This window comes from Eubalaena glacialis, chromosome 2, assembly GCF_028564815.1.
Source record: "Eubalaena glacialis isolate mEubGla1 chromosome 2, mEubGla1.1.hap2.+ XY, whole genome shotgun sequence".
Classification (NCBI taxonomy): Eukaryota; Metazoa; Chordata; class Mammalia; order Artiodactyla; family Balaenidae; genus Eubalaena; species Eubalaena glacialis.
The window spans coordinates 164885301-164897938 of record NC_083717.1 but is presented as its reverse complement, the minus strand read 5'-3'; the positions used below and the strand labels follow the sequence as shown (position 1 = coordinate 164897938).

Here is a 12638-nt window from a genome sequence, read left to right as displayed (position 1 = left end):
CAGAATTAATGAAGGAGGAATCCATCTGGTCGGAAATTAGAATGGCTATTTTAAAAAAAGAGTGAGCCTATTTTTTTCCCTGCAGTTAACACGTCAGCAAGTCAATCAAACTTTCTATTAACTGAGCATCTACTATGAAAAGCAAAACAAAACATGGACAAATTAGCTACTGCTTAAAGATGCCCTCAGACCTTGCTTAGAAAATGGTAGCTACCTGGTGTTATTTCAGGTCAAAAAAGAAGCAATGGCAGAGTTAGCAATTCCTCTGTGGTGGGTTACTTTTTAAGACTACAAATTCCTCACCTGAACTCTTTTCTCTCTAACTTTCTTCCCACATCAGGTTGACCCCTTCATTCTTTACCTGAACTTGATTTTATTCCCATCCTCCATTTAGAACAAAGTCAAACTCCCCCCCCTCTTCCTACCAGCTGCCCCCCATGTCTTTCATATCAAAAAAAAAAAAAAAGGGAAGGAAATGGGGAAGGAGAGGTAAAAAGATAACCCATTTTGAAGGAATGAGAATGAGGACTGGGAGAGCAACTGTAAATGACTTATCCAAATCCTTTTGGAGAAGAGATTACATTGGAATCTTATCTCAAACAAACAAACAAACAAAACCCTATCAAGCTATCTTTGTGAAGGAGTAGTGAACTTAACAGAATCAGGAACCCACTGATAAAGAGACAGTGTTATAACGTGTTAAGAGTCCAAGTAGCAAATTAAAAAATAGGGAGGTTTCTTTATTTGTAACTTTAGCATTGGGTCTGAGAATAAAATAAATAAATTTGAAATAAATCTGAAATAAATCTAATGAGTGTTATGCAAGAAAATCAACTGATACACACCCCCAGCATTGTGAATACAAAGACAACAGTTCAGAGTATTAAACACGATCATGCAAAGTCTAAAAGTCCCATGAAGCCACCCATAAGTAAAACAGGCAGAAAAGATAGGATCACTATTTATTAATGATAATATTTTGAAAACAAATTAAAATTTGCTTTCTTCAACCATTTAAATGCAAAGATCTTAATTTGATGCCTAAAACTAAAAACACACTATAACACCCAGGAATCAAAGTTTGAGTGTTTTCCAACAATACAAAATTATAAAATAATTTAAAACTGGACGGTATTTGACTAATATAATTCAAATCAGTCTCTCAGTGGAAGAGACTAACGTCGCAAAAGTGAAATCCCACATGCTGTTGCTGTCTAAAGAATCTTCAAAGACAGTGCTGTGTTCTTACTAACATTAACAGCTGCTGAAACAACAATTCTTTTAGAAATCCTCATTTTCTTCCAGGGGTGCAGTTTCCCAAAGAATCCCAGGCTAAAATCTAAATGGACACAGGGCCAAAACCGAGTGATACCACAAAATTCAGACTTCCTTTAAAACAACTTTTACATTCTTTCCTTGGAAGAGAGGACAAAGGACAAAGCTCTCATCATTTGCTCTGTTTACACCACAAAGGCTTCAGGACAAGAAACTCTGGGGGTGATTACTGGCCAACTGGTTGAAGTGCATCCCTGCTCATAGAGAATGTTTCCGTTATGGACAGACACTTAAAAGAAGCCCTCTGGAAGCTAAGAGGGCTGTGGCATACATACCAAGTTATTTTGAGCCTCAGAGAAAGAGGCCAGCAAACAAATCCTCAGAAACAATCAAAACACCACAAAGGGCAAATAGTTTCAGATCCAGGGAGATGTCTGTTGCTTCCTTGTGGTGTGATGATTTGAAAACCAGACAATAACCGGACTTACTGTAAATTGAAGCATGAAGTGGGATAATGGAGATGTGAGTCAGTGCAGAGTTCCCTATGCTTTGCAATGTTGCATTGTTTAAGTTACAGGACAGGGGAGGGAGCAGAGAGGAGGGGTACATCAGACAGAATGAGGCAGGGGACAGATATACCATATCAAAAACAAGTCCAGGAGGGACCCTGAATTCAATTACCCTTGGAGAATTACCGTATGCAGCCTTCGGTCACTTGCCTTTTCTCTCCTATCTTTCTATCAGGGGAACGGAGACACTTCTTTTAAAGATATAGTATTCCTCTTCCTATATAACAGCTTACTTTATAAGACTCCTTCACTTAAAAACAAACAAAACAAAACCACAGGCCTACATAGAGAAATATACCCTACACCAAAAATCTCTCCCTAAAATCGTTAAAAACAAAAGCTAACCAGAATAGGCCAGAGCCCAGCTTCCCTTTAAAGAGGCTCCCTCTTTATCCTATGATGAAATGTCAACAACCTCTTGATATAAATACTTGAAGTTCAGATGATATTATGTTTAACACATTCCATATACAGGTATTTAAGAACTTCTGGGTGCCACCACCCAGGTTAGTCCTTCATTAATAATTGGTGTGGGTCCCCCTGCACCATCCTTTTAATGGTGTGCTCTGTATTCTGTGAGAACACATTATTAGCTCATGTTAACCACAGCTACTTCTGGGTGGTAAAATCACAGATGCTTTTCATTTTCATCTTCATTTTATGTTTGGCTGTACTTTCCACATTTTCGTAGGTATGTATTGTTTTTGGAAAAGTTATTTTTTAAATTTGGGAGGAACAGAGTGTTAAATGAGGTTTTCTGGATACTTCGAAAAAATACAACCAAATGGATATTACTCCAAATGATTAGCAAAATACAATAAAAGAACAGAATTTTAGCCACAGTGAATGCTGGGTCTTGGCTTGAATCTTTATAAACAACAAGCTCCATGCATTTGAAGAGTGAATGGATGTACACTGATGTCTCCATCTTTAAAATGAGGACACTGGGCTTCCCTGGTGGCACAGTGGTTAAGAATCCGCCTGTCAAGGCAGGGGACACAGGTTCGAGCCCTGGTCCGGGAAGATCCCACATGCTGCGGAGCAACTAAGCCCGTGCGCCACAACTACTGAGCCCGCGCGCCACAGGTACTGAAGCCCATGCACCTAGCACCCATGCTCCGCAACAAGAGAAGCCACGGCAATGAGAAGCCCACACGCCACAACGAAGAGTAGCCTCCACTCACCACAACTAGAGAAAGCCCGCGTGCAGCAGCGAAGACCCAAGGCAGCCAAAAATAAATAAATAAAATAAATTTATTTTTTAAAAAATGAGGCCACTATGCAGTAATAAAATGGGAATACCATCAAATTTTCAGGATGGGGCCAAATATTCAGACAGAAGTAGAGACAGCTGGTCTGTCTTCACACACTGTTTAGCAGAGTTTTCCAGAGTACAGAGGGGGCACCTACCAGTACAGATCAGACTAATTCTATTTAATTGATTTGAGGAGAAAATTTTTAAAAAAACCAAAAAACAAAGAGGGTGGGAAGCTTTCGCCAGGGATTAGCATTCATTTAGAAAACTGAGATTTCATTTCCACAAAGTTAGAAGGCATCTGCTACTGAGGGGATAAGATATCATCAAGCATAAAACTCCAGATATTTCTACACTGGTTAAGAACTTTGGAATTCTTGACCTAGCCTGTCACTGCACCCACTGATGAGAGATATTGACTGCCATGGAAGAAATAATTCACACAATGTAATCTAGAAGCCATAAAGTGATGTTAAGTTCCCACTAGACATAAACCTTTCACACCCATCTGTTTAGGTGTTGGCTAATGACCCAATTATTTACACAATATGCAAACTAAGGGCCATAAGGTTGGGTGATTTGTATTTGGTACTGAAGCATGGTCTCTTGGCTCCTAATTGCAAAAAGAGATTAAGTGAGAGGTTAATTGGGTATTAAACAAGTCCTTACGACAAACAGGATGCCAGTTCTTCAGTAAACAGGCACCCTTTTTAAACACAGCCTAAATTGCTAATATGAAGGTCTCTAAGATTTATATCAGGGAAAAGAGCTTAACTAACTGTGTAATAAGGAATTTTATCAACGGTATTCACTGACATGAAATACTTTATCAATCAGTTTCTTAGAAGCTCACTCTAAAATCTTTCAACTTAATTCAGCAGATGTGCTAACCATAATTTTACAATTTGAACACCTGATTTTCCAAAATGAACATGACAGTGTATAACAAATAGCAATGACCCAGACCAACAAAGACAACCCAACTCACGTGCTTGTGCACATACACCCACAGACGCAAAACAGTAGTCACGCCTGCAAAACACAAAATTACACAGCGAGCTATGGCTTTCTTCTACTTCCTGTCAAAAGATGCATTCCTCTGAGAGGCCCACTCACAGATATTCCAATATGAAAACAAAGATTTATCCACGTATTAAAAAGTCAACTCACATTACAAGTTGAAAATCTGGTCTTTTGGCTACTGACTGGCTAAATCTGCTTGTCTTTTTCTCTTCAGAGCAGAAACAATAAGATGTTAAGTGCTGGGCAAGATCCCTAATGCACCATCAGAGAAAACCCGTAAGGGAAAAAAACCCAAAAAACAAAAAACCTAATTAAAAGGCTTACTTTCTATCTAAGAAAAGTCTTCATTTTATCTTTATCCCCAAATGACTTACAAATGTCCTCCACTTTAGAATGAATATGATTATTTTAATGTTTTGCACTAAAATAAATTGGAACAAAGTGAACTTATGATTCAGTGAAGACCAAAAAAAGACTTTCACCCACTTCATTGCCAGGTAACTGACAGGTGTCAATAAGTCAGAGAAGAAAAGGATATCAAATTCCATCCTAAATATGAGAGACACTGATGAGTGGTTCAAATTAGAAGACGCAAAACGCACACAATATAAACTTCCAGGATTCCCTCCTGCGTCAACCATGCTGCAGGAGTTAAGCTGAGACTCTCGGCAGCAAGACAGCCCCTGGGCCTCCCTTCCTGAAAGACATGGATGGGAGACCAAACTGGAGCTGGAAGATAGGCAACCACTACTACCCCTACACAAAGGAAAGGCTAAAAAGCGCGGAGGAATGTTCTAAAACAGACCCGCAAAACCCGAATTGCTTACCAATGTCAAATGTTCCACTGCTTTTCACTCTATCTAGGGAAGAAATTTGCTTTCACAAATGGGTACATACCCACAGGAATATCTTTAAACTCAAAGAACAAGTCTCCCTTTCTAGTACCCTCAATCAGAATAAAGAGTGGAAAACATTTAGTAGCATTCTGGATAATTTGCACCAATTTAGATGATTCATGTATTGCTTCCCCAGACTAAACGGTCTATGACTAGTGATTTCAAGTCAACAAGGGTGCGGAAAGCAAGACCTAATTACAGATCTGAGTCACTGTCTAGAAGTTCCCTCAGCCCAGTGCAGCATCCCCCAAAGGGCACCATTTCATTTTGAGGCATAAAAACAAGCCAAGTCTACAGATCCCTTTACATAGGAAATAAATAAGAAGACATCCTTCCACAAGAAATAAAAATATCAGTTCACTGAATTGATCTTTCAAAGAAAAACATCAGTAGTCTTTTTCCCTTAAAAAACAACTATAACACTAAAGTTTTTGAAACAAGAATATGGAAATAAAATTCATTACAGGATTATAGCTTAAATATCTTGCATTTCTTGTCTATATTTGGCCTGCTATACAAATGGCATTCCATTTGAAGGCTGGTCATCTCCCAGTGGAAGAGATTTACTAGCTCTTTTCATAGGGGCCTCATTGATTGGGTGTTTCCATTTGATGGCTAGAATCTTCTAGCATTGGCAACATTTTAATTTATGATCCTGGGCCCACAATGAAGGAAAAAAGCTAAAGACAGTTATATTTAAATAAAATTAAAAGAAGGATCCATTTTTTTAACAACAGAAAAATGCATGCACAAAGCACAAAAACCTAAAACTGGATTTCTATAAAAGATGTTATTGAGTCTGTAGTGTGGATACAATCTATATGAATTAAGGGGAAAAAAAACCTTTTGGGTTTACTTTTTTCTCACATGTTAAACATTTAAGTGATGAGACCTCCCTGGTGGCACAGTGGTTAAGAATCCGTCTGCCAAGGCAGGGGACACGGGTTCGAGCCCTGGTCCAGGAAGATCCCACATGCCGCAGAGCAACTAAGCCCGTGCACCACAACTACTGAAACCCACACGCCTAGAGCCCATGCTCCGCAACAAGAGAAGCCACCACAATGAGAAGCCCATGCACCGCAACGAAGAGTAGCCCCGTTCGCCGCAACTAGAGACAGCCCGCGTGCAGCAACGAAGACCCAACGCAGCCAAAAATAAACAAAGTTAAAAAAAAAAAATTTAAGCGAAAAATAACACCCTGGAAAAAAATGGAAATCCTCTTCTGATTGTCATAAATCTTCCTCTGACATTTTATCGGTATTTACGCTCCCAAGTTGAGAGGATTAATGATCTCTGAGTGGAAATGACTATTCAGTCTGTGGAGGCAACATTCCAAACAAGAACCAGGGGATACGACTCCTCAAATGGCAAAGAATGGGTGTTTTGAATGCACAAGTTAAATGACCTAAGAAATGTTTCAGACAAGGATGCTACAAAATTGTCTCCAAGACTCATGCTGGGGCACAAAAGGAAATAATGAGATACTACAATTCAAAGTACCATGCTTCATAATCTGTTCATAGGAGTGGATGCCTCCTCTATAACTGCTGCCACCAGTACAAGGCGGAAACAAATTTAGAAAGCACGTAAGTCAACTTTGTCACTATGATGGCTAACTGTCAGAGTGCAGGAGAATGCATAGTTTTACCAAAGTTTGCCAAAAGCATGCATTATGACCACAGGATGAATGGAGCTATTTATATGAAAAAGTAACCAACACACTCTGAAAAGTTCACTGATGACACAGTCGGTCCTGCACATGCCAAACCTTCACAGGAGTGCAGGCGCGGGTGTGAACTCAGCAGCAGACCAAGCACCAGACTCCAGAAGATAAGCGTGTTGATTAAACTCATCAGCCACTGAAAATCTAACACATTTCATTACGGATCACCAAGATGCCTAATAACAGATCTTCGGACAAGTATCTGAGAACACATTTATAGCTTCTTTCTGTGATCCTGAATTTCTTCTCAACTTCTTTGTGATTTTAAACAACAAATACACACACAGTATCTACGTTTACCTGAAGTGAAAAAGCATACAAAAATCATCCTACACGTATGTGGTAAAAGCACAAACAAATGCACGAGAAGAACAAAGATCAAAACCAGGATAGAGGTTCCTCAGAGGCGGAGAAAGGACACTGCTATGAGGGAGGATGGCCATAGGTTTTTAACTGTTCCATAGAATTGGTAAACATTCTATTTGTCTAGAGTGTTGTAGCAGGACACATAATAAATATCTGTTATATCATCCCTCATGCAGTTTCTGTATTTGAGTATTCACAGTAATTTTTGAAGAACAAAAGCAAACAAGGAATTACAAGTCCGGTATAGACTGTTCTACGAAAACACAAGGGACAGCTCCACACTGTTAAATATATACCTATACAAGGGGATGGTTTTCAGGTCAGCAGTTTAAGACCCTTTTCAGCGTTCACAGCCCAAGTGGGTTGATTAAAAGGCAAAACCTCCAGGGAAAGAAAAGAGAGAATCCGAAAGCAATGTATTTCATTCTCATGACTTTGAATATGAAATCACTGCCTGTGAATTGTTCAGAGTGAAGAGGGTGCCGTCAACAGCAACACACTCTGTCAGATTAGTTTAACAGTATGAGTTTGCCTCCCTTTGCAATTGCTCCCACATTCCCCAGGGAGAAACTAATGGAGTACTAAAAACAAATGGAGATGAAGTGAATCACCTAGGCTGTTTTGGCTCCCAACTCAAACTGGCTTAAACAAAAAGGAAATGTTACTGGCTCACATGCTTGGACTTCTGGAGGAGAAACTGCCTTCAAGGCTGGTTCCTCTGTCCTCCACTCTGTGTGACTTCCTGCTCGGCCTGGAGCCACACCAGACCTCACACCAGCGCAAAACAACATCCAGAAGAAGAGAGGCAGAGGCAGGCTCTTCCGGTAGCTCTGTTTGAAGTATGAGAAGACTTCTGCCAGAAGCTCCTGGCAAACCTACTTTGGAGTCTCCTTGGCTAGAGCAGGATTAGAGAACCATTCTTGAAGCCAGGCCGCTGGCCAGTTAATGCCCAACACTGGCTGATGCCTCCTCCCCAATGAGTTAATCATGCGTGGACACAGCAGGGATGGGACTGCCCCTCATCAGGGCCCACCCTGGAGCTGTGGTCAGCTCCTCAACCCCATAACATGGAGGGGGGGCTTGTGTGGGGGGGTAGATGAGATGCATAATATGGATTCAATCCTAATGTCTACTCACTAGCATTTACAGGGAAAGGCCTGAGCCATTCTGTGTTTATCAGAAGATTAAATAAATCATAATCGTGATATATTTGTATATACATAAGGCTAGAGACGCAAAAATCAGATGACCAAATGAATTACTTTCTTTGAGAAAAGCAGATTTTTTTTGGCCGCACCGCGCTCGTTACAGGACCTTAGTTTCCCAACCAGGGATTGAACCCAGGTCCACGGCAGTGAAAACGCTGAGTCCTAACCACTGGACTGCCAGGGAACTCCCGAGAAAAGCAGATTTTTAAAAACTTTGTTCCTATACCTCCACTGTTCCAATGAGACATTTAAAGACAGAAAATTAACACTTTATAAAGCACATAGGTCATAGGAATTATGGTATAGTACTTACTATATTCTTGTGCCATAGCTACAGAACTTTAGATAATAGCATCCACATTAACAATGTATAACCTGAAAAAAAAAGAATAAAAATAGTTAAGTACAGAAGAAATTTCATTAAAAACAGTTGCATCACTTTGACAAGTCTTATTTTTTTCCCTGAAAGAAGTAAACCAGCCTTTTTAAAGTAAGCAGCTGAACTTAAAAATGAGAAAAATATCTAGTATAAAAATTCTTCTATCTTCAAGTTAAAATTATCTGCATCTTTTGTAGATCTGACCACCACCAAACAAACAAACAAAATACATTTTAAGCAAGTAAAATTGCCCTGGACTGCTATTTATAAAACTGAAACAAAAGCAATTATTAAACAGACCTCGAAAACCATGTCCTCTAACCCCTACAACACACATCCAACCTACGGAGTTCAACGCAACTTAAAGCTAGATAAATCAGCTTCAATTACTAAATTCCTAAACTCAGAGATCTGAGGAAACAGTCCTCAGAAAAGAATGCACATATCTGATTCAAATATTTGACACTGCATCTTAATAAAATCTTGGAATATTCAGCATACCTTGAAATGCTAAAGAAACACGGCCAAAGAACTGGGGACTGACTCTAAGACACTGGAATGTCTTTTAATATTCAAAAGAGAAAGGTCTGTCCCTAGCCACACCTCAGGACAAATAACAATATGGCAAGTCACACTCTTAATTCAGAAGGACTTTGAAAACATAAAACTCTAACCATGGATGCTTGGTGTTTCCTGGGGATGGTGTGCCTTGGCAAGGCTGAGGATAGTCACTGCCCATCTATCTACAAATACCATGTCTAACTTCACTTTCCTCAGTGTATGTAAGATTCAGCCATGTTGTTGGCATTAGTTATGGTCTGCAGAAGAAGAAAAAACTTTTCCTCTACCCTCTTGGATTCAATTCCTGGGGACTTGCAAATTAAACTGATGAAGACAAATTAATAAGAGAAAAAGGCATATGTTTCTTTATTGATGTTAATGTTTTTACATGCATGGAGATGCCATGGAACAATGAAAACCTAAAGTGTCAGTTAGATCCAGGGGCTTATACACCATTTTAACAAAGGGCAATAAATAGTGGAGAAGTGACTAAACAAAGGAAAAAAGGGGGTTAGGCTCCTAAGGATGATAAATTGTGGGAAGGTGACTAGGAAATGTATGGTGGGTAAGAATTGTTTAGTAAGATTTGTTACACAGACTCAAGTGTCATTCTCTTCTTCCCGGTATGGCAGATGGGGTGTCCTGCTTACACCCCAAATTTATGCCCTGCTTTACAAATGGAAATTTACAAATGGAAAATTTACAAATGGAAATTTATGCCCTGCTTTCTGGAAGAAAGGGGGAGGGCAAAAAGCTCTTCCTGTGTCTGATGTTTTTAGACTTCCTTCAGTCCAAAATAATTTTCATGCCAAAGTGGCATATTTTGGGGTGGCATATTCTGATCCCCTTCATGTTCATAAAAATAAAATAAAACAAAAGCACTATTAAAAGAATAGAAGTGCAAGTCTCAGAAAAGAAGATGATATTTGCAATATATAAATCCAGCAAAGGACTCATTAGAATATAAAAAACTCTGACAAAATAAGAAAAAGACAGATCACCCAAACAGGATATCAAAAATGGCCAACAAGCACATGAAAAGGTGTTCAACATCATTCATTACCATGGAAATAGAAATTAAAAACCACAAATGAGATAAAATTACATACTCATCCAAATGGCTCATATGCAAATATCTGACAATACCACGTCTTAGGATGCGGAGCAATTCAACTCTCATATGCTGCTGTGGGAGTGTGAACTGGAAAACTGTTCAACAATATCTAATAGAGCAGAACAAAAACTGTGGCCTAGCAATTCCACTCCTGGGGAAATAGGAATGCATATTCTAGGAATATGCAACACCCCCGCCCCTTTGCTTAGTGTGACATCTACATTACAACTAAACCTCTGTGCTGAGTAGCAGGTAGGACTTTGGAGAATGAGCTATGATTAAATAGAACACACAGGAGTGGCCGGAAGAGAATGCAATACAGAGGGAGAGAGGGAAGTAACAGATGGTGCATGAAGAGACTGGTGGAAATAAGCCCCTACATTTTAACATAATCTGCTGAATAATCTATACAGAATAGAAAGTAAAGTAAGCAGCTTAGAAACACAATGTGTAAAATTACTAAACTTGTCTTTTGGACAATAATAATGATATTTTAAAAGCTGACTAGCGCTCCTGAAAGACCATTGAAGGGATTTTGTTTCCAGTACAACAATTTCTTCCAATCTAACAGGTTAAACGGGCAGCAAGCTTCAGCTTTTCAAATGAAGAGGCAAATCGGACAGATAATATAGTCTTGACTTTTTAGGTCTGCATATTTTAAACAATTTCTATACCCTGGTTTCATCTCATCCCTCTATACTGCGTCTGAAAATTTAATTAGATATTGTGACTTCCCAGGGAGCACAGGAAGCCATTAAATTACCAAGGTTGTGCCCAAATATATGAGGAGAGGCAGAAAATACAAAAATGCCAAAGATAACAAGATCATGGGCATCACATTCTATTAATATGGGCTTATATCATGGGTGAAATAAAGAGAGAAAGAGTAAAGAAAAAGTGAAAAGAACTGACATCCACTCACTATACTGTATTCACTGTATAACTGATAAGTGCAAGAAACTGAACTAGACGCTAGAAATCCAAGGACAAAGTTCCTGTCTTTAAGAAGCTCACAGTTATAAAGAAGATGAAAAGCCTATGCATCAATAATTTAAATCAAATGTCACAAAAGTTACACGGTATTTACAAGTGCTATAGAGCTATGAATTAACAGAAGAGAATTACTAAATGGAGGAGTGAAATGCAAATGGGGAGGGATGGGTGAGGAAAGGAAGTCTTTACCTAGTAGGTAAGAGTTGAAATGGGTTTTGAATGATTAAAGATGGGCAAGACAAGAAGAGGAAGAGAGCATTATTCCAGGCAGAGGGAGAGAATATGCAAAGGCATGGAGGCATGAATGAGCCAGTCATGCTTGAGGAATAAGAGGAAATCTGAGGCTTCCAGAACATGATGTATAAGGACAAGCTAAGACTGAGATGATGGAGGGACTTGTCAATTATACTAAGTTCAAATTTTATCTTACAGGCATTATGGAACCATTCAGGTGGGAACTGGGGGAATGAGAATGGAATACAAAGAATAAAGGGGGAGTGATAGGTCTCCAGATGTATCTTTTTGCATAGTTTTGACATTTATAACCATAGTACTGTTAAACAAAATAAAAAGGTAAACAATCAAAATCAAACAGTATGTGAAGGTAACTCAAAATGAAACACATTCAGTAATAAGGGAACTGCATTACAAAGGTATAAGTAACCACACTTAACTGAGTACAGAAGAAAAGAACTAACCTAACCACTTTGGAAGCCAGTATCTTGACTATATACTCTGAGACTAGAGAAAAAACAAAGAAAGGAATGGGAAAAACCAGAATGAACTGTACGGTATCAGACTGGAATCAGAGATATCATGGTTTTTAATATATATTTCAGTAGATAATAGATATTGGTAGAGGCAGATATGTGTAGCTCTGTCCTCTGACAAAGACTAGGAGCAATGATACCCCTGTAGCAATGAGCACATGTAGCACCCAAATACTGGCTTCTAAACACCACCCTCCAATAAGGGGAACCAGGACTACTTAGAGAAATGTCTGGCTGCAAAGCTAGGAAAGGGAAAGTACCAGATGAACCTAGAACATTTTGTGGTATGACGAAGTAAGGAGGGCTCAAAAAAGATATGGATTTATCAAAAGGACTGGAACTAACCTGAAGGGGACAAATCTGGGACAATCTGAGCAAAAAAATTCAAAAATTATATTAATACATTATAACTTATAGGATAAAACAAATACCCATGAGTCCATATCGATAAAAAAATAAGTAACTGAATACACAAATATATAGGCAAGAAGGCCAAGCTCTTTCTT

At 39.0% G+C, this 12638-nt stretch overlaps 1 protein-coding gene across 4 annotated transcripts in view; it reads right to left on the bottom strand.

Moving 5' to 3' along the window:
* Positions 1-8679, bottom strand: part of SIPA1L1 (signal induced proliferation associated 1 like 1) — a 191212-nt gene extending 182533 nt beyond the window's left edge. For 3 of the 4 annotated variants that reach the window (XM_061180986.1, XM_061180990.1, XM_061180991.1), the window contains exon 1: positions 8629-8679. The gene's annotated coding sequence lies outside the window, so the exon portion shown is untranslated. Of the gene's footprint in view, positions 1-4087; positions 4104-8628 lie in introns of those variants that run through there. The other variant, XM_061180989.1, reaches the window with a different exon arrangement.
* Positions 8680-12638: the final 3959 nt, after the last annotated feature.